Source organism: Thermobia domestica, chromosome 3 (genome assembly GCF_964235325.1).
Source record: "Thermobia domestica chromosome 3, izTheDome1.hap1.1, whole genome shotgun sequence".
Taxonomy (NCBI): Eukaryota; Metazoa; Arthropoda; class Insecta; order Zygentoma; family Lepismatidae; genus Thermobia; species Thermobia domestica.
The window spans coordinates 264,830,052-264,851,914 of NC_137456.1; the positions used below are offsets into that span (position 1 = coordinate 264,830,052).

At 34.9% G+C, this 21,863-nt stretch overlaps 1 protein-coding gene across 4 annotated transcripts in view; it reads right to left on the reverse strand.

Moving 5' to 3' along the window:
• LOC145681636 (uncharacterized) overlaps positions 1-21,863 on the reverse strand; it is a 421,555-nt gene that overhangs the window by 394,604 nt on the left and 5,088 nt on the right. The window contains exon 3 of one of the 4 annotated variants that reach the window (XR_014130845.1): positions 17,685-17,836. The exons of the other annotated variants lie outside the window; for them this stretch is intronic. The gene's annotated coding sequence lies outside the window, so the exon portion shown is untranslated. Of the gene's footprint in view, positions 1-17,684; positions 17,837-21,863 lie in introns of those variants that run through there. 4 annotated transcript variants of the gene reach the window in all.

The following is a 21,863-nucleotide window of genomic DNA, read 5'->3' on the forward strand; positions in this document are numbered from 1 at the left end:
GTCAGCTGCCTCCGAACGTGTACCAGGGACTTCCAGACTCCGTTCTACGCCTTATCGCTGCGCTGCACAGGGCCTGGTGTGTCCCGACCAGATATTAGGTCGATATCGCATAAGTTTCGCTTCTTCAATGTATATTGAAACAATAGCTCAAACATACGTCGTGATAAATTTTAAAATATTTTTCTAAAGTTGTATGGGTTGTTACTATAGTGCAATGCTACATTTCACTTTCTATGTCACGCTATGCTGTGTCGGTTAAAGAAGCCGGTAATGATGAGACTGAATGAATTGCTGAAGTACTGAGATACTTTGAAATATTTGATCCTACTTTTCCTGGCAAGAATCAAATTTCTTGCCATCCCCTGATTTTTTAAGGTCTGTAGGAACTCCGTAATAGTAAAAAAAATCTAAGCAAATCAAAGTTCAAGTTTCAGATGTCGCATTACAACTAAATGGGCCCCAAAAAATTCGAGTGGCCTTTCTTCATTTATGTAAATGGAATAGTGATTTTTTGCTGGTACAAAAAGGAACATAATAGTACAAACTTCTGAGCTAGTTAAAATTCGAATTCAAGATTTCGCACTACAAATATATGCAGCCCCCAAATTTTGAAATGACACTCCTTCGTTTATTTGAATGTACATTTTTTTTATTGTACAAAAATGTACAAAAATTTGATAAAATTCGGAGCTAGTTAAAATTCGAATTTGAAAATGTCGTACTCTAGGTGATCAAAGTGGTCCAAATGTTTTAAAGCGCCTCCTTATTAATATGAATGGTACATTTTTTCTTGGTTGTACAAAAATGGACAAAATGCTGAGGTAGTTAAAATTCAAATTTGAAGATGTCGCACTACAAATGAACGTACTAAATCTTGACATGTTTGATAACTGAGCTCTTCCAAATACAAGTTTGGCTTGACAACAAAAGAGGTCTTCCATAGTTTTGCTCAGTACAGTTTAGTTGTGCTCGTCGGGATAGGGTAATTATATTTCAATAATGAAAATCCGGGACACTACTTAATTACGAAAATCTTTGAAATGCTTAAATAATTTTCCTTTCTTCCATTAGGTAGAGTTGTTCTAGTATTACGTAATCATGTTTTTAGTCATTTAGCAGAACTTCCTTCTTCCTAGTTAAGCAAACCTAAACAAATGATTTCTAAGGATCTGTTATGTTTCATGGTTTTAACAGTCCGTTGTAGTTCATTGAAGGCTCAATGAAGTGGTGGCTCAGAAGGGGCAACGGAAACGCGTAGCCATTGTTGCGTAAAAAGAAGAAAAATACATCTGCCGCAAATAATTCAAAAAAAAAAAAATCCCCACCTCGTAAGTTTTTTTTTCTAAATATACTGCAACATTTGTCTATTGCAGTCTATTGAGTTGTATTAATTAAAACAATATACTTTTCTTAAATGGTAAGCGCAAAATGAATAAATATATCGGTCAGGGATTATTGATTAAAATATTTCAGAAGCCAGATGCAGATTGAAACAGAGTACTAAAGATAACAATAAGACTGAGCAGTAAAACCTTTTGTCTCTGGCCTAATGAAATGAAAGCATCATTCAATATCAAAGTAGTTAAATAGTGAACGTAATTAAATTCGTGTTTTATGTATGCATTTTTTTTTCAGCTTTTGAATTGCCATTCTCACAAGTTGAAGAGAATAATTATATACTTTACCCTGTGAATAAAAACTTACTATAATATTACTTTCATTTCTCCTTCACTGAAATCCGGGGCATTTAAGCGTCCCGAGAAATATTTCCGGGATGCAGGTCTCGATTCCGTGACCGTTCCTGACTTTCCGGGACGAATTGCAACACTATGTAGGGAGCTTCTGACTTCGGTTCACCTCAACTTGTTACATTTTATTTTTATCTGGTTGTTTTATTTTAATTTTTATGATATTGCTCTAAAACGAAACCTTGTTAAAAATGTGTGTAGCTCCCAACTGCGTAGTGTAATACGTACGCACCCAGAAATTTTTGTTAAGAAGGCTCCGATAATGCAAGACACTATGTTTATGAAGTATCTAATGGGTGTTATTCAACAGAAAAAAAGTAATGTTTAAGTAGTAAGAGCTATATTTTCATGGAAAATAATAAAATTATATTGTTTTTATCAGAAAAAATAGTCTATGTGATGAGTAAGATAAAATCTTTTGCCTATATCAAGTATTTCTCTGGTATATAAGTAATTACAATCTTATTAAGAAAGTGTGCAAATGTACAAACAGTGTGTTGGAAAAAAGAACGGAACTTCTTAAATTATACTAAACGAATTAGGTATTTTGCCAATTGTCCTTTTTCTATTCAAAATACATTCCTTCCGTATCAATACACCGCTGGGCTCGTTCAACCAATGCTAGTATAATTTTTAATGTCCTTCGGAAGCTCCTCAATGACAATTATCACGGGAGATTGCACGTGTGTAACATTGTCATTAAATGTTCTTTTCATGGCCAATTTTAATTTTCGGAATAGGAAATAGTCAGGCGATGATACATCTGGCGAGTACACAGGGTGTGGAAGCACATAGATTTGTTTTTACTAGGTTTTAGACGAAAAGTCAAGAACTGCGACGTTTCTGTGACATAGTGCTTTGTCGTGCAATAAAGACCAAGTGCCTGGCCCTTGATACTCGGGCCTTACTCGAATGAGTTGATTCCACAAACACTTCATAACATGCAGATAATATTCACTATTAACTGTCTGACCAGTGAAACGAATTCCCAATGTATAATATCCTTAGAATCGTAAAATCATATTAACGTTCTCTTTTTACGTCACTTTTGAAAACGCATTTTCTTTCGCTTTCGGAGAACCTGGGGAATTTGACGTTTTGTTTCCGGATCGTATTTGAATCACCAAGTGTCATCATCAGTTACATTCGATACCATTCCGTCTGGTGTTTTAATAAGGTCCTTGCAATGTTAAACGTGAGCAAGTTTTTGGTTGTCAGTTAAGGTGTGAGGAACAAATCGAGCACAAACTTTCCGTTTTTTATATTTTTTTAAAATTTCGTGAATCATGTCTTTTGTCGAATTTAAGTTCTCCGCCATCCATTTCACAGTCGAATTCGCATTGTGGACGATCATTACACGCACTTGTTTCACGAACTCATCACGATTTTTGTTTTTCCGTTCACCTGGCATAGGGTCGTCTTCCACGGACTCACGACAGTCCCAAAATCGCGTATAGCACTCGAACACACATATACGATATAAGTACTCATCACCATACACTTGTTTTTTCATTTCCAATGTTTGTGCATATTTTACCTACCTTGAAACAAAATTAAATATTGTGTATTTGTTCCATCGTGTCTTTATAGCGATGTTACAACAGATACATTCACTTCTCTTGCTATAACTATACACTCCGTTAGTCGGTTCTCAGCATTGTGGTCATATTTTGTTGAACAGATATCCAGCTTTCCCATGACATGCTCTTTCAATACAAGGAACTAGTGGTTATCTGTTAAGAAAAGAAGTTCCGTTACCTTTCCTACATACTGTGTATACTGAGTTACGACGTTTGGGGAAATGTCTGAACCCAGCGGTCCTTCTGCGTGTTCGCCACTGGAGTGTATTGTCGGTATTTCTAAAGTTACATGTTTTAAATTGGTGACTTTTGTGAATGAAATTTCATAACTACTACATTAACATTCTGAGGTAAAATGTTTAATGCACTTTTTTCTAATCATTTGTGAACAAAAAATGCAAGAATGATTAAGATTACTTTGTATGTGTCACTTGTACTAGATTACTGTTTGTATGAAATCGTATTAAAGGAAGCTAATGCAGGACAACAGATCATGAAGAAAATAGGAAAAACCAAGGATAGAATATCTAGATGTAGTTACGATAAAGAGATCTTATCAAAGTATAAAATAGCTCTCCCAAGGGAGAGAAAAGTTTTAAAATTTAGATGTTGTATACCAACCTATGGTTGAGCCGATAAAGAAGAGAATACTGCATTATAAGGAATGAATCTTTTTTATTTTTTTTCATAATTAATTTTTGTTATTAGATACTGAAATATAAAAAGAAATTTAGTATATTTTGTGCGTAGATAAATGAAAATGATCCACTTTGTTTTATGAAAAATTATTATATTGTAAAGATTGGAACATTGGAATATATATTTGCATTCTGTAATATGTGTAGCGTAAAGGTAACCAAGAAAGTTTTGTCGCTTTTTCACCCACCACCTTCGAGCATCGATATGTCACGAAAGACGTACCTGGAAGATCAAAAATAGTTCCCATTAGCAGCAACGACCTTCTGCCACCGTCTTGGAAAGCCATGGATTTCATTGCGGTAGAATTTGGTGTACCGTAAACCGAAAAAAGTATCAAGTGCATTTTGCACCTCTACTAAGGATTTGAACTGGCGTCCTCGAAGCTGACTATCAAGGAGTGGAACAGGTGATAATCGAACGGCGCAATGTCCAGAGAGTATTGAGAATACACTAGTGTTTCCCGTCCAAAGCGTAGAATGGTGTCCCGGGTCATCCTAGCCACGTGGAACCTAGCGTTCTCCTGTAACTGGAGGGCCGGTTTGAGACTCAGAAGTCCTGGATCCAAACGTTTGAGTTCTTCTTGAATATGGCTCAACTGCTAACAGTACATTGATGCTCTAACCAGCAGGTAACAATTTCCGACGCACGGTGCCACGAGCAGTCCACCAATCAAAAAGGAGGACCTTCTGATGGAGTGCTTGTTTTAGCCGTTTTGTAACTAATGAGATGCTAACCAATGATGACGACACCATGGAGCTTTGTACAGGACCCACGTCTCGTCAGATGCCAATGTCCTGTCCAGAAATGGCTCCGTCCTCAGACGAGACAGCAAAAAAACACGGGTGTGTGCTCGCGTTGCCTTCTAGCCCGAAGTCAAATCATGAGGGACACATCGACCCAATTTGTAGTATTTCCCCAAGATGCTGGAGATGCTGCCGAATGGTTTCTTCAATCACACTGCATTGTAGGCCCAGTTCCTCATGTGTTTGGCTACTCTTCGACTCAATTGCTGCCTGAAGAATGCATTTTGTACGTGTGTATATCTTCCGGCAAGTGTTGCGTCTTCGAGTGCTTCGTCATCATCATTAAAACCATTGCTGCAATGTCCTTGTGTTTGTTTTAACAATTGAAAAATAAAAAGATAAATAAAAGTAGTAATAATAATAGCTGACAGGAATACCGATTAGATAATAAACCATATTTCATTATTTTATTTTAAACTTTGAAATTAAAAATGGAGGCACTACTATAAGGAATACGAATTGGACAACGAAGCAATGGTTTATTATTGCTTTATACATTGCAAATTCAGAAGAAAGAGCGTAATAGTACTTGAAATAAACAAAGGTTGATTTTTAAAAAAAAATAATTCTTCATCTTCCCTTTATTCATTAAGCAAGTAACAGTGTCACATATATATATATATATATATATATATATATATATATATATATATATATATATATATATATATATATATATATATATATATACCACATTATATAGTTTGGATTCTATGATATAATATTTTATGAATTAATACTGAAATCATAAGTGGTAGTAGATTTATATCACTTCCGGTGTTAGAATATATATTAGAGTGAAGATGGAATATATTCTTAGGATGCTTAATTGATTGTACAAATCCGCTTCCTGCTACATGGTATCGTTTTCACTCTATTAAAATCAACTTTGAAAACGGACTCTGGTCTGGATGTCGATAGTGATGGATAAATTCCCGGGAATATATTTTTTGGGAATATTCCCTAGGAAGATTCACGGGAAGATTCTTAAAATGGGAATTTATCCGGGAATTTATGTACAATCAGAAAGAAAATGGCATTCTATTACTATATTATGATTTCAAAGTTGAATTAATTTTTATATCACAGCATATTATTACTGTTGCCCACAGAGGATTCCTTAAAATCTATATATTCTGAACGGTACTATGTTACCTTATTAACACTTTATTATATTTAGAGAGTACGCATAATTATTTATTTACAATGTATATTGTTATGTATTATTATGTATATTTATTTACAATATGTTCTTTCAATTAAATATGTGTGAAAAATTATATAGTAACAGTTTAAATTTATATGTAAGTGGATTTGCTCAACTTGACTCTATTACTGATATTATAAACACATTAAATGTATAAATGTTATAAACCAATTAGATTGGGTAAATGCTAAAAGATATATGTCTCACCAATTTATCAACATTTGCGCATACATATTTATGTTCACAAAATTTTCAATATACTTAGTTATCTTTATATTTTAGCACGTAACATTGCCATACACGACCTTTCATTCTACCTATTTCTCGAAATTCCATACGTTAATTCACATGTAAAACAAGACCGAGTACCTTTTCACAAATTCGAGTCAGAGAGAGGAGACAGACCGACGTCTATTACTAATGGTGGTTCAGGGTTAGGGATGGGCAGTGGGAAAATTCCCGGTGGGAAGGAATTTAAAAAATGGGAATATTCCCTGTTTTTTCCCTGGCCTATAAATTCCCGGGAAGGAATTTATTTTCATTTCTTTACTTTATCTTCCAAATTATTAGAACCATATGACTAATTACTTTATTTTAATATATTATGATTTACTTCTAGGTTTTAAAGAATTTGGAGGTTAAAAAATTTAAAATTATTTGACGGTATTTTATATATCAAATAATATGATTTTTTAAGTTCCATTTCCATTTGCTCTAAAAATTAGGGTAATTGTTTGGTATTGAAGGCCAAAACTAGCAAAACGTAGGATGATTTACGGAAGAAATGAGTTGATAGTGATGTTCAAGTAGTCAAGAAAGTATCGAACATATTTTTTTAAGACATTAGGGGATTTATACAAAACGGAAAGGTAAGTGGAAGTGATTTACGTGAGAAAAGAAAGTGAATTGTTGGTATCGAAGATAGAAAACCACGTGTCATTCGAGGCTCTTATCCGCCTTCATTCGCTAACGCTCGCTCTGCAATGCTGTCTGAATTTAATGTTGGTAACGTAATTTAACGTATGAAACCATATAACAACCCCATCGGAATAGAATATCGCAAAAATGTAGGTGCAAAAGCTGCCCCCCAATGCTAAAGAATAGCCAAAATTAGCAAAATACTAATTTACAAATGACAAAAAGGAACCAATTTGTAAAGTAATTTAGAATTATGTAGAAATAGAGATGAAGTACTATTAATAAACTCTGAACCATCATTAGTAATAGACGTCGGCCTGTCTCCTCTGTCTGAACGAATTTCTGAAGAGGTAGTCGGACTTCTTTTACATGTGAATTAACGTATCGAATTTCGAGAAATAGCTAGAATGAAAGGTCGTGTATGGCAATGTTACGTGCTAAAATATAAAGATAACTAAGTATATTGCAAATTTTCTGAACATAAATATGTATGCGCAAATGTTGATAAATTGGTGAGACATATATCTTCTAGCATTTACCCAATCTAATTGGTTTATAACATTCATAAATTTAATGTGTTTATAATATCAGTAATAGAGTCAAGTTGAGGAAATCCACTTACATATAAATTTAAACTGTTACTATATAATTTACTATATAATTTTTCACACATATTTAATTGAAAGAACATATTGTAAATAAATATACATTTATGCGTACTCTCTAAATATAATAAAGTGTTAATAAAGTAACATACTACCGTTCAGAATATATAGATTTTAAGGAATTATCTGTGGACAACAGTAATAATATGCTGTGATATAAAAATTAATTCAACTTTGAAATCATAATATAGTATCAGAACGAAATTTTCTTTCTGATTGTACATAAATTACCGGATAAATTCAAATATTGTGAATCTTACTGGGAATATTCCCGAAAAATATCTTCCCGGGAATTTACCCATCACTATTCAGGGTTTATTAATAGTACTTCATCTCTATTTCTACATAATTCTAAATTACTTTACAAAATGGTTCCTTTTCATCATTTGTAAATTAGTACTTTGCTAGTTTTGGCTGTTCTTTAGCCAGTTTTTACACCCACTTTTTTGCGATATTCTATTCCGATGCGGCTGTTTTATGGTTTCATACGTTAAATTACGTTACCAACATTAAATTCGAACAACATCGCAGAGCGAGCGTTAGCGAATGAAGGCGGGTTAGAGCCTCACAGGGCACGTTGTTTTCTATCTTCGTTACCAACAATTCACTTTCTTTTCTCACATAAATCATTTTCACTCAGCCTTACGGTTTGTATAAATCCCCTACTGCCTTAAAAAAAATATATGTTCGATACTTTCTTGACTACTTGACTACTTGATCACTATCAACCCATTTTCTTCCGTAAATCATCCTATTTTTTGCTAGTTTTTGCCTACAATACTAAACAATTACCCTACTTTTTAGTGCAAATGGAAGTGGAACTTGAAAAATCATATTATTAGTTATATAAAGTACTGTCAAATAATTTTAAATTTTTTAACCTCCAAATTCTTTAAAACCTAGAAGTAAATCATAATATATTAAAATAAAGTAATTAGTCATATGGTCTTTATAATTTGGAAGATAAAATAAAGAAATGGAAATAAATTCCTTACCGGGAATTTATAGGCCAGGGGAAAAAACCCGGGAATATTCCCCTTTTTTAAATTCCTTCCCACCGGGAATATTACCACTGCCCATCACTAGATGTCGAGCATTATTGAGACCTGAAGTCGTAGTGGATTCCTATCACTTCCGGTTTTAAGTAGCCTACTTTCGAATGGAGATGATATGTGTTCTTAAAACGTGTAATCGATTGAGGAATTCCGCTTCTATTTGTTACTGTTTTTACTCTATTGCGATCAACGTTAAATCTGCAATTGGTTCATTTCTGCTACTTTTGGTTTTATTACAGAGATTACAGTGGAAATCAATGTATTTTTGGGACACTTACTTGATTACAGAAAACTTCTTCTCGCTATTTAAGTTATTACATTTTTGGTTCAATAGGAATCAATGTTAAAACCGGAAGTAATTTATTTTTGTCACTTCCGGTTTGAGCAGAGGAGTGAGAGAGAATATGGTAATTATCATTAGATCGTTTCATCTAATAAAGAAAAATGCTTGTCATTACCTGTTCTCCTTTTTGCTACATGTATATATATTTTCAAACCGGATGTTGTAAAATTCAAACACTTTGGGTTTTAGTAGAGAGTTAAGGATAGAGAAGTAATGTAATTTAATATGTAAAATTAAATGGCTATGTGACTTCGTATCTCTTGAACTCACGACCAATCTCGATCAGATTTTCAACAATCGTGGCAGGCCCGTGCTAGCCCAGCGAGACATCGGGTCATGCCCCGGTGCGCTCTCCAAAACATCACATTATAAATAATTCACAAGCCTCTTTTAATATAATAAATTCTTACAATTGTTATTGGTAAAGAACCCGTCATAATTGTAGCTGTCTCTTTACATAAGGCGCTCTTGCGAAACCACATCAAAGATAAACGGTTTTATTTATTATTCTGTATGACGTTATTCTATAAAATGAATACATACTGTTACTGTTGGTAAAGAATCCATGAAAGGTACAGTGTGCCCTGCGAAAGACCACATTGTAGATAAGTGGTTTTAGTTGTTGTTCTGTACACCAGATCTGTATAGTAAGTTCATATAGTTGCTATTGGTAAACAACCTGTGAAGGATACAGTGCGCCCTTATAAAACGCGACCTGCGAATAAATGCACTGGTCAAAAAAATTAGGGGTCAGATGAAAAGTCATGTAAAACTTCTTACGAATAATGTGACAGCTCAGTATGTCGTCCAGTTCTGATTAAAATCGACTAGCGGAGACGATTGTTATCTCTTGTTATCATCCCATCGAAACCGGCGTCAGAATGCAACTCTGCTCCAGCGAGCCTTCCGAACAGCATCAGGGCACACAATATGCACTCAAACGGTCCCCAATCGCATTGGAGAAGGTGGCCTTTACGCACGTAGACCTATGGCGTGTGTCCCATTAACTGCACGACACCGTCTTGATCGAAGAGTGTGGGTGTAGGAGCATCGTGGATGGGGACGCAATGAATGGGGCAATGTTTTAATTTCTGACGAGTCTCGATTCAGTGTGGGGCCTGATAATCGACGTGTATACATTTAGAGAGAGTGTGGATCCTGATAATCGGAGCTTTTTCATTTGGAGAGAGTGTGTAACACGACACAATCCCATGTTTTTGCGAGAAAGTACCCAGAATGATCGTATGCACAGGAATCAGCATTGGTTGGCGTACTGTGCTTCACATCATACGAAATGGCTCTTTGACGGCTCTCAAGTGTAGGGATGAGATCCTGTAACCTCTTATTCTCCTTACGCTGGTGCCATTGGTAATTCATTCCTTTTCATGGATGACAATGCTCGTCCTTACAGATCTCGGTTAATTCATGATAAGATGGAAGTTGATGGTACCGCTCGAATGAAGTGGCCAGCATGTTTCCCGCCTCTCAATCCAATTGAGCATGTCTGGGATATGCTTGGCTGTGGCAGACTAATTGCCGCTATTCCAGATCCTCCAACAACCATTCCAGAGCTGGCAGTCGCTCTTCTGAATGAGTGACACAACATCCCCTAAGAACTCATCGATAACCTTATTGAATCTATGCCACGCAGGTTCGAGGCTGTGTTGGCTGTTCGAGCTGATCATATGCCATATTAAGGAACAATCAGTGTTGTTGCCTTGCCTGTTTCTGAGCAGTTTGAGGGGTGCACACATAACCGTTTTGTTTCATGAGCCTTGTGAACAAATGTTTCCGTGCCCCAACACCAATATGTGCCCCATTTTTGTAGTGTATCTTAAAGCATTCCTTCTTGTATGATATATATGAGTCAAACACAAGCTTATCCATACACTATCTTAAGATCTTGTGTAATATTTCAGCTGATCCCCTAATTTTTTGAGCAGTGTATATTCTTTAATTCTTCTGTATACCAGTTTTGAAGCATTCAATCATACAGTTGCTTTTGGCAGAAAAAAGGTAAAGAGTACAATAACTTTTTCAAAAAAATATGATTAGGAATTTTTCCTGCTCGTACTCATTGATTGCAAAAAAAAAAAAAAAAAAAAAAAAAACTTTCAGTAGCTAAGAGCAATCGATATAGCGCAGTTTAAACAATTTATTTTAAAAAGCTCTTTATTTACAAATTTGATTGTTCCTATGTGTTTCAGAGTAGTGTTCGAATAATCAGTGCCTATTGTATTTCTAAATATAGCTACATTGATTTATTGGTATATATTTAAATTCACTTTGTTTGGCACAAAATTATTACAGGAACTAAAAAGTGTTTCTCTAGTAAAGACGTTCTCATAGTTTAGCTAGTTACGTTATTAAACAAATTTGGTAGTTTTAATACATAAAATGGTGCCCGTATTTGTACGGGGTGTAACTTAATTAATATAACAAACCTCATTAGGTGATTCCTGACACAAAAATAAAACGAAAAATATACACCAACCTGGGTGTAACACCAGGAAATCTGTCGGAAAAATGTATAAACAGCAATAACTCATGAACAAAACGTCGGATCGAAATCGGATAAAAGAATGTCCACTATTTTTATTCGTAGATTCGATTAGTGTACAAGCGGATATAGTACAGTGGCGATGAAGGATGACTCCCAAAAAAACTGGAGTATTCCTTGAGTATTTTATCAAACGTTGAATGAGGAATAGAACAACAATCAAGTGCAAGATTTCAACATTTAAAAATAATAGTGCCTCGTTCAAGTTAGAAAACTCTCAGAATTCGAAAGAAAGAGAGAGACACAAGTGTGATTCATCTATTTTGTCTCAGTAGAGAATCAATTCTCGAAGAAGAATTTAAACGAAACGGAATCGAAGAATTTTAACGTATCACAATTATATCTTCTCGGTTAATCGCAACGGATGATAAGTGAGTGGTTTTCTGTCCAAGAGTGTGTGAAAATGAAAATATAACTTTGATCCAGATTAGGTTTAAAACGACTGTGCATAGGACAGTCAGGCGACATGTAAATAAATATTGCCCCCTGATTTAAAATATCCCATATATTCCATTCAATCAAAATTTTCTTGTATGCATAAACATGGAGAACTACATATAGTGTAACCAAACCCAAGATATCAATTAACTCAGTGTGATATGCTAATTCCGTAAAAAAATATGAAAACTCGATTTAGAAACCGTCAAAAAATTTTGTGGCCTCTAATAAAAATAAATCAAAAATATCTCATTAAATCAACTTCTTTCTTGTACTCCTTATACCTGGAGAACTACATATCTAGAGAAAGCTTTATTTAGAGACCGTTCGAATATTTTGTGGTCCCTGATCCAAAAACTAATATTAGCCAAGATCGTTATATTTTGATCCATTTTCTGGATCGTTTCGAAAATTCTTGTTTTTATTCAATATTTCTTTTAAATAGTATTACTGTCTTTGTTCTTAAACCGTAATGTATAAAGCAATTATAAAGCATTGCTTATTATCCAATTTGTATTCGGTGTAGAGCTTCAATTTTCTCAGTTTCGAATAAAATAGTGAAATATGATTTACTATCGAATTGGAATTCGTGTCAGGTATTTTATTACTTTTACTGTTATTTTCCTTTCTTTCAATTGTTAAAATATGAAAATTAATTGTACTGTCATAAAATATGTGCGCTTTTTCAGTAGCATAATAAGTGTTCATATAATGGTAAACTTTGAAATTAAAAATTGAAGCAGTACAACAAATACAAATTGGAGAACGAATAATTTAAAATTGCCGTTTAGTGTCGTCGTACTGAAGGAAAGGTAACCGCGGTTTATCGCATTAATATATATATATATATATATATATATATATATATATATATATATATATATATATACCCTCATCCTAAAGCTCCTCATCCTCCTAAACATCTGCGTACAGTAAAGTGAACCCGGGTAACTTCGTCAGGTTCAGAGCATATTTTTTATGCAAACTCTGCAACAGTGGGTGCACATAATTGAAATCCATGAAGTATAAATATCTAAATCGTAATGAATTCGTACCATGAATTTTGTAAAGGTATTCCGTTCCCACAGTTAACAAATTGATACGTCATTGACTGACGAAGTTACCCCGCCACATTGAATTGGTCATTGAATTGACGAAGTGTCCTCAGGTATGGGGTAAAATCGACATAAAGAAAACAGATATGAAGGGTTTGTAACGTTCGTTAAGTATCAATACCGGACGGTACGATATTACAAGCACTTATTGAGTGTTGCCAAGTAACATACGTTCCTACAGTTTTAACATGACAAGTCGCAGTACGAAGTTTTATACTGGTAATATTGGTTAGTCATGCAGTTTCCAGTCATCATGCTCACAAATAGCGTACATGTAGTGAAAGTCTTTGGTTCTGTGATAGCTCTCGTCTTCAAATGGTCCGTTACTCGCTATACACGCTTGATACCTTCAGTAAGAATTATCTTTTTCATGTTGTCCGGTGGCGTAATGCGCACCTGTGGTTCGATGTTTAGGAAGAAGTTCCGTACATCGTCTACAGACAAGGAAGTTCTGGCGGAAGTGATGTTTGTGGCAAGCCGGGTGGTCAGACTGTGACGGAGAATAAAGTTAATTAGAAAATCTTCACCGGGAACGTTGTTTCGAAACTTCTTGAATGTGATATCTTCTTATCCAAGTATGTTTTGACGAGTAGGGCAGTGTCGGACTTAGCAAATGGAATGTTCCACGCTGCACGTTCCGCATGAGTATCAATAATGTATTTTCCTTCCAGTTTGTCTCACGTCAACGGTCGAGCAAGTTCCATCATGTTGCTCATGCTTTTTGTCCTGGAGGGTCGTTCCTGAAACACAAGAGACGGATTTTCCCTGCACTTATAATTCCATGGCCTCCTGGATTTTTCCTTGAGGTAAATTTGATAGCTGCGGCCTCCCACAACTTTCTGGTACTTTCGCGACATGTTTTCAGATCACTTGAAAGTAAAAAGCCAAGAACACTTTAGTTTCGCTACTAATGACGGCACGAACGCCTGTAATGTGAGAACATTGCAACCATGACGAAGTTACTCCGGGGTGACGATGTTACCACGGTTTACGATACTAATTGTGTTTCTCTTATTATTTTAATCGTTTTATGCTTTGAACGAGATTTGAAGTGCAAGGACCTTTGAAGGTGACCAGTAACTTTATTGTCAAAATTTCTTTAATGTTTTTCAGTTTTTCTTCGCAGCAATGAATAACGAAAAAAAATAATGATTGAGTTTCATTTTGAATCGACATTTGAAATACCAGTGAATAGTTGGTCCACCCAACTTAATTTTGTAAGCGACTCTTAATATTTTTCAAAACAAACTATTCTCTGTTCAAACCAATCAATAACAAAGGAAAATAGGTTATTAGCTTGAGTATTTAAACGACATTTTAAAGAGAAAAAAAAAACAGTATGAAGTTGACCACCAAATGTAACCTGCAATATAGGCCTATATATAAATATGTATATATTACTGGTTATTTTGAAACAAGTGATCTTTTCTTCAAAATAGGCAACCCACCCCGAAACAAATCACCTTTATCAACATTATTTCTTACATGTATTCTTATGTTTTTGAATCAAAATACTTGTCGTCCGAACAAGCAACAACTCATTATCAAACGATTGATTTTGGTCTTGAATTGAAATGTGTAAGAAAAGGAACCAGATTCAATTTGGTCACATTGTAAATGCATTTTACATACTTCATTACACACTTCAACATAGTATACATAAAAATTCAAAATTGTAAAAGAAATAGACAAACAATATCGTTTGTTCGTTATTGAAATCCTCGAATCAGCCATTTGAGTTATTTACCGTCTTTTTTTAATGTCACAAAATTCACGGTGCGGGACATGGATATATTACGAACAGTATTTTTATACCATTTGCAGAGCGCTTTGAAGAGAAAGTGTAAATACTCAGTTAGTTGGAGTGGTTCACCATAGAGAGGCGCTGCCGTAGTTTTGCGATCCCACTTCGTATGAAACGCTACGGAAACAAATGCAAATCTCATTCATTTTTCTTCTTTTTTAAAACAGTTCATTAATTCACCTACGGAAACCTAGCGTGTACTTAATTTATTTCAGTATTAAATTGTATACTTAATACATATGTAGCAGTAATTTGTAGATAAACATAAAAATTTAAAAAAATAATTAAAAAAGAACTTCTGCAACCACAAATTTCCAAACTCGCAAATTTGTTATGATATTTCCCATTTATTAATAAAGCCTTTGTATATTTTATACATGACATTGAGACAAAACCCATTTTAAAATATGATGAAACTTGTATAAACCGGAACTTCAATAAAGTGGATATCTGTATATAACGGAAACTTTTCAAAGCCCCGATGTGTCTTTATATTGCTGTTCAAATTTGTATAAAACGGAAATCTGTCCAAAACGGACGAAAATGTCGGACCCATTGCTTTCTGTGCTTTATGGAAGTTTCATTATAAAAATAAATTGATAACATTGTTAATATTTTATTATAAGTAGGAAATATAAGCCTACCTATAACTATACTGCAAGATTTCTTCGTTGAGTCCTGAGTCAGTAATTAGACACTAGGAATTTTTGAAAACTTGAGTGATGATTTTGCGATTTTTGACGACGCTGACTCCTTCCGAATTTCCTTTGAACGAAAAGAGAAACGGCGAAACGGCCCTTAATATAATGTAAAACTAATTTGGGAATTTGTTCCATGGAATGAATGTTCCTTCCTACATCGCAGCACTATGGCCTCAACTTTGATTTCATTCAATCTGTCCAAAGTATCATAAAAATATGTCACCTTACAAAATTTTATTAGATGCAATGTTAGCGGTCACTAGTTTCTGTCTGTATTAAGTTGGGTTCATTAGAGTTGGGTACATTAGAAATGAATTTCCAGTCTCTTAAATTATTGAAGACAGCGCCGTTATTTTCTTTTGAAAATGTTCTTAGTTGTTTGCTTATACAGCATGTACATTTAGTGAATTTTTACTCTTTACAATGTAACCTGACAAATGATAAACGAGACCTTCTTTTGCAGTACTGCATTTTGAAAGTGGTGAAGAATTACTTATCCAGCCACATGCATCTGTACCCTTTTCAACCAAAATCAACTTGAAAGTAATATTTTCTAACGCCTCTTTCTTTAGTTATTTATTTTTTCTTCAGTGATTTTTTGCCAATTTTCTCATTTGATTAACAAAAGTCGTGAGAGAAATATTTGAGATTCGCAGTTTGAACTTGAAGAAAGCACTTTTTTTTACAGGAACATAGTACAAAGATTGCAACATATGCAAATAAAAAAGTCAAGGGTAGAAGGGTAAGCATCACATGACAATGATCTTATAATTCCGAAATGTCATTCCAGTGGAACCTGATTAAATTTTAATGTTCATATGTAGGAAAAACTATTATTCCACAAATATTCGGTTATTTCCAATGTACTTTGAATGGTGACACGAAGATATTGAAGTGTTCTTTCAGATGCGAAAGTGTTCTTTGTGTTGCTGATTAAATACATGTTCTGCAGAGTTTTATGATGTGAGGAATTTTAAAAGAGTCCAGGGGAAGAGATCTTAGTGATCAAAGCATCGGCAAAGTCATTCATGTCAGGGAGGAAACTAAACTCTGGTGAAATCTGTAAGCAATCATAGCGCTACCTAGCCTTGGGGACAACAAAGGGTTGAGAGTTTATATGGACTAGAGCGGGAGAATCCACACTTTCTCTTCAAAGCGCTATGCCATGTGTATATATATTTAAAATAGTTCGCTTAGAATTATTTATCCTTATAACTTTTTATATCCATAAATTCAGCTGAGTGATACGCGATATTGATATATTCAGAAACTGTTGACCACCCTACAGAATGTAGGTCGTACACCGTTTCGTTCCTATGCCGTGTTGATCCTACCCCGTTTCGGTCATGTGCCGTGTCGATCCTACGCCATTTCGGTCCTATGTCGTGTCGGTCCTTTGTCGTTTCGGTCCTATGCCGTGTCGATCCTACGCCGTTTCGGTCGTATAACGGTTCTCTCCTATATATCCCAAAGAAAATAATTGTTATTTAATATTGCGTGATTATAGAATAATGTATTTTTTTATTATGTTGATGATATGAAGGTTCTGCTTTCAATCCTATGCCGTTTCGATCCTACGCCCTTTAGGTACTATGACCTTTCTATTCTACGCCGTGTCGGTCCTGTGAATGTAACCCTAAGGATATTAGTAAATTGACGAGATCATTTGATAAAACAGAGTAATAAAATAATTTCATAAATCATTTTATAGAACGGCGAAAGTGCAAAACCTCGTAACTCATCAAAACCAAACTTTTCAGGAGAGCAATCAAACCGTTTTCCTTTCAATTGTTTATACCTCGAAATACTGTTGCAATTCAAGATTATACTTTAACTGATTAATAAAGTATTGGTAATCGTTTTTTAATAGTTTCATTTTTTTATTGCTGATAAATTGAGATAAGTGTTTTTGCTCGTTTTTATCTCCCAACTTACGTGGTTTTGTAGAAAGATAGTAAGAGGATGCCAAATATTAATGTGAGAAATAAATTTTTAATATTTACTAAATATTTTATTTATTCCAATTAGTTTTCTTATTAATATGGTACTAATTTATTCCAAATTTAATATGAGCTTCCCGATGGTAATATGGTTAGCTTACTCCCCTTCGGCACGGGACACTCAGGTTCTATTCCGGTGTGAGTTCATGTGGTTTGGATCCCACGTTAAGCAGTAGTCCTCGTATCATTTAAATTGGGTGCTGAAAAGGGACGAAAACAATCAATCAATTGACAAAATTTAATATATGTAATTTAAATAATATTTTCTATACATGTTAGTTGTTTATTATTGAAATATATGTATGTTCTACAATGGAATTTTTTGGAACAATGTTAACAGTAAACAGTTACATAAATTGAACTAAACTGGAACAATCATAAAATTGCTGTGGTAACCATATCAATGAAAAAGACAATTATAAAAAACTCAAACATTCTTTAGGAAGCAGAAATTTCAACTCTTGCAGGTCATTATATTTCTGTTCCTGTATCTTCCTTTGAGATTTGTACAAAGGTTTATGAAGAGGGAAAAGTCCGCTGCTTACCCGTTTTGGCAAAGGTATCCAACCATCACTAAAAGTGAAATTTGTAGTGGATTTCTCATGCTGTTGTATACAGAAGACTACAAATATTATTGATTGTTGGGTCACCTGATTTATATCCTGGCCGTTTCCATCTGTAATATGTCGTACCAAAGTGGTCGTGGAAATCATTATAGCTTAGATACTTAACTGTATAAGATTGTTTAGGACGGGCTTCTGTGCAAAAAGCAACATAGTCTGAGTGTAGATGTATCTCCCTGTTTTTCAATCTCTTTTCGATTGATGCATCGACAGAATCTACTTCCATTTGAGTATCACCTATTTCTAAGTAAGTTTGTACTATTTTTACATTTTTCTCATAGCAAGCCAAAGCAAGGCATCACACACTACATTTTTGTTTTGATATCCGCAGTTTTCACTGTACAGGATGATCTTCTTCGTGGAGGGGTGTGAATCAATATAGCAAGTTAAATGATCTATTATTATGGAAGTAAACACTGCAGCCTCTACACCACCCTCTCTTCATGCCAAAGGTTACGTGCATGAGCTTATAATTAATATTGAGCTTAAGTAAATATTGTGAAGTTATGGTCGCAGAGTTTTGTCTTATAATAAACAGCAGCTGCATTCTAAAATGGAGCCAGTTTTATAGCTTGTGCATCCATTGTAAATACAGCTATTTTTCAGTGGGATTTTGTACTGCATCACTTGTATCTTTATTTCTTCTTCGCGGGCTTGTTCCTTACGTCTAATGTGTTCAATGTGCACTTCTTCAGACACATTACCAAAATTATGCTTCACACAGATGTCACATTGACAAGTTTTAACTTTTCAAATCCTGCTTTCAAAATTGATAAAGACAAAGTCTTAATATTGTGTTCAGTACAGCCACTCTTATATTGCAAATATAGATCTGAAAAACTCTTGAAAGTAGGCTCAAGATATTGTTTGTGTGTGGTGGACCTACAACAGTGTGAGGAAACTTTTGGTAAGTCGTTTAAATATGAAAACAGAAAAGTTTTCCCATCTCGCATACTGCAAGTTACCCTACACCTCTTGGGCATTCCATCATTTTGTTACTGACATGCATTCCACTTTCCTTTACACTGCACTGTGCTTACGCTCTGACACTCCACTCTTTTAAGCCTAATGTGTTCAGAAACATATTCGTGCAGACTTGCTACTTTTCTCAGCTTTTTTTAAGATTTACTTTAGGGTATTGCTTCTCCGAGGATCTTCTTTGCCTTTTTTGGTTGTTACATTATCTACTAATGACGCCACAAAAGTTTTCCTCAAGTCCCAATTCATTGAGTCCCACAATGTACTGAAAATCTCCTTCCGTTCCTCTTCGCTGAACATGTTACAATGATGAACTCTACATTTAACACATTGTTAAGACAAACAAATCGGTCCTATTTTTCTAGCTGGTCGTTCTTCACCAAGCATTAATTCTCCTTCTTCTTTCTTGTATCCTAGGTATGCTTTCTTTTCCACCCTGAGACGTTTATTTTTTTTCTGTCTCTGCGAATATTCTCTCAAACTCACTTCTTGGTCTTCTTTGCAATCTCTTCAACATCTTCAACGTCTCCAACATCTGCAACAGAAACCGCCGTTCCTAAATCAGTAACCTCTTTGTTAACTCCCTTTTCTAAAACTATGCCCATCGATACCAAATCCTCATCAGTTACAATGGGAATGTCATCAAGAGAAAGGAAGGAAGCTTCCGAGTTATGAAAGGAACTGTTCTCAAGAATAATTGTATTTTTGGGTATATTATTCTGATTATAATTGCCGTTTACTTCTTGTAGCGTGTCGTTCCCTCTATTTAACACATCTTTTACACTCCGGTCTTCTATACAACACTTAGAACTTAGATGAAGTATTAATGCTGCTCTAATAGCAAAGAATTTCTTGCAGTTTTCACAAAACATTGTACTGCGATTAACATAACACAACTAAAACTTCACTCGCAACTGTACGTAGTCACTGGACGCAAATACGGTAATATTTTGTCACAATGAAACAGAGCTCTTGATATGTTTTCCTTTTAGCACGTCAAAGCGCAAACTAAAACAGTGTTGCAAAGAACAATACAGTGCGGGCAGATTCGGTATTTAAAATAATACAAATACGCTCTGGCAAACATATCACTCGTAAACATGAAATTACAATACAAATGAACGTGGGTGAAAGCTCGTAATATTTTATACGAGGTTTACCACAAGAAATGACATATGAGGTTTTAAAAAGTTAGTTTTTCACGTTTATTATTAGGTTTTCCAATAACGTGGGCTCCTGTCACCACGGCATGGCACGTCCTCAGGTTGCGAATCGAGAAGAAGGCCTCTGGCTATAGAGGTTAGCTGCGAATATACTGAATAAGCAGTCGTGGGCAGCTGACTAGGAGTGATTCTCTAGCTTGGGGGTTTGGGTAAGGCTAACAATCTCATCCTGTAGATAAAAGCACTTGTTCAGAAATATTCACAAAAGTCTCGGACAAGGACTGGTAACTTGACACGACCTCAGCAAAAGAAAATGGACATGAGATTTGGAACATGGAATATTAGAAGTGTTTAGAAGGCAGGCGAGTTAAAATCCGTAACGAGTGAGCTGGAGAAATACAGGATGGACCTAGGAGTTCAGGAAGTTAGGTGGCAAGGAAATAGATCTGTGAAGTCCGGAAATTTTACGTTCTTTTACGGGGACGGAAATAAAAATCGCCAGTTAGGAACAGGGTATTTCGTTCACAAACGAATACTACCAGGCATTAAACGGGTTGAATTTGTTACTGACAGACCTTCTTTTATTACTCTTAAGGGACGGTGGTGTGATATTATTGTTTTAAATGTGCTTGCCCCAACTGAAGATAAGGATGATGCTATAAAAGACAGTTTTTACGAAGAAATGGAACGGATTTTTGAACAACTCCCGCCATACCATATGAAAATTCCATTAGGGTATTTCAATGCGAAGATAGGACGAGAGGATATTTTCAAACCAATTATAGGGAACTAAGGTCTACATATGGAAAGTAATGACAACGATGTTAGACCAACATCCAAAAACCTAATCGTGAAGAGTACAAAATCCCCACACCGCGACGTTCATAAATACACTTGGACATCACCGGACGAAAAAACACATAATCAATTGATTATGTTTTAGTAGATAGAAGAAGGCAATCTAGCATAATAGATGTCCGGTCGTTTAGAGGGGCTGATTATGACACTGATCACTACCTTGTAGCAGCGATAATACGAGATTATCGTTGAATAAAGGTAATATTCAATGTCCGAAAACGGAGAGATTCAATTTAAAGAAATTTGAAGAAAGCCAGGTAAGAGAGCATTACCAGATTGAAGTTTCCAATAGATTCTCGGCTTTAGAAAAGTCGAAGTGCACTAGTGTTGAGGATACCTGGATTGAAATTAGAGATAGCAGTAACAATTCAGCAAAATAAAAGTTGGGACACGCGAACATACGTAGAAACAAACCATGGTTTGACCAGGAATGCATTAAACTAGCAGAGAAGGGAAAACAGGCAGAAATATGCTGGCTACAAAATCCGAATGAAAAAAACTACAAAAAATTTCGCATATATCAGCCTGAAAACTTCCAAAACTTTTAGAACAAACAAATGCGATTTTTTAAAAGCTAAAATTAAGGAACTTGAAGATAATAGTAA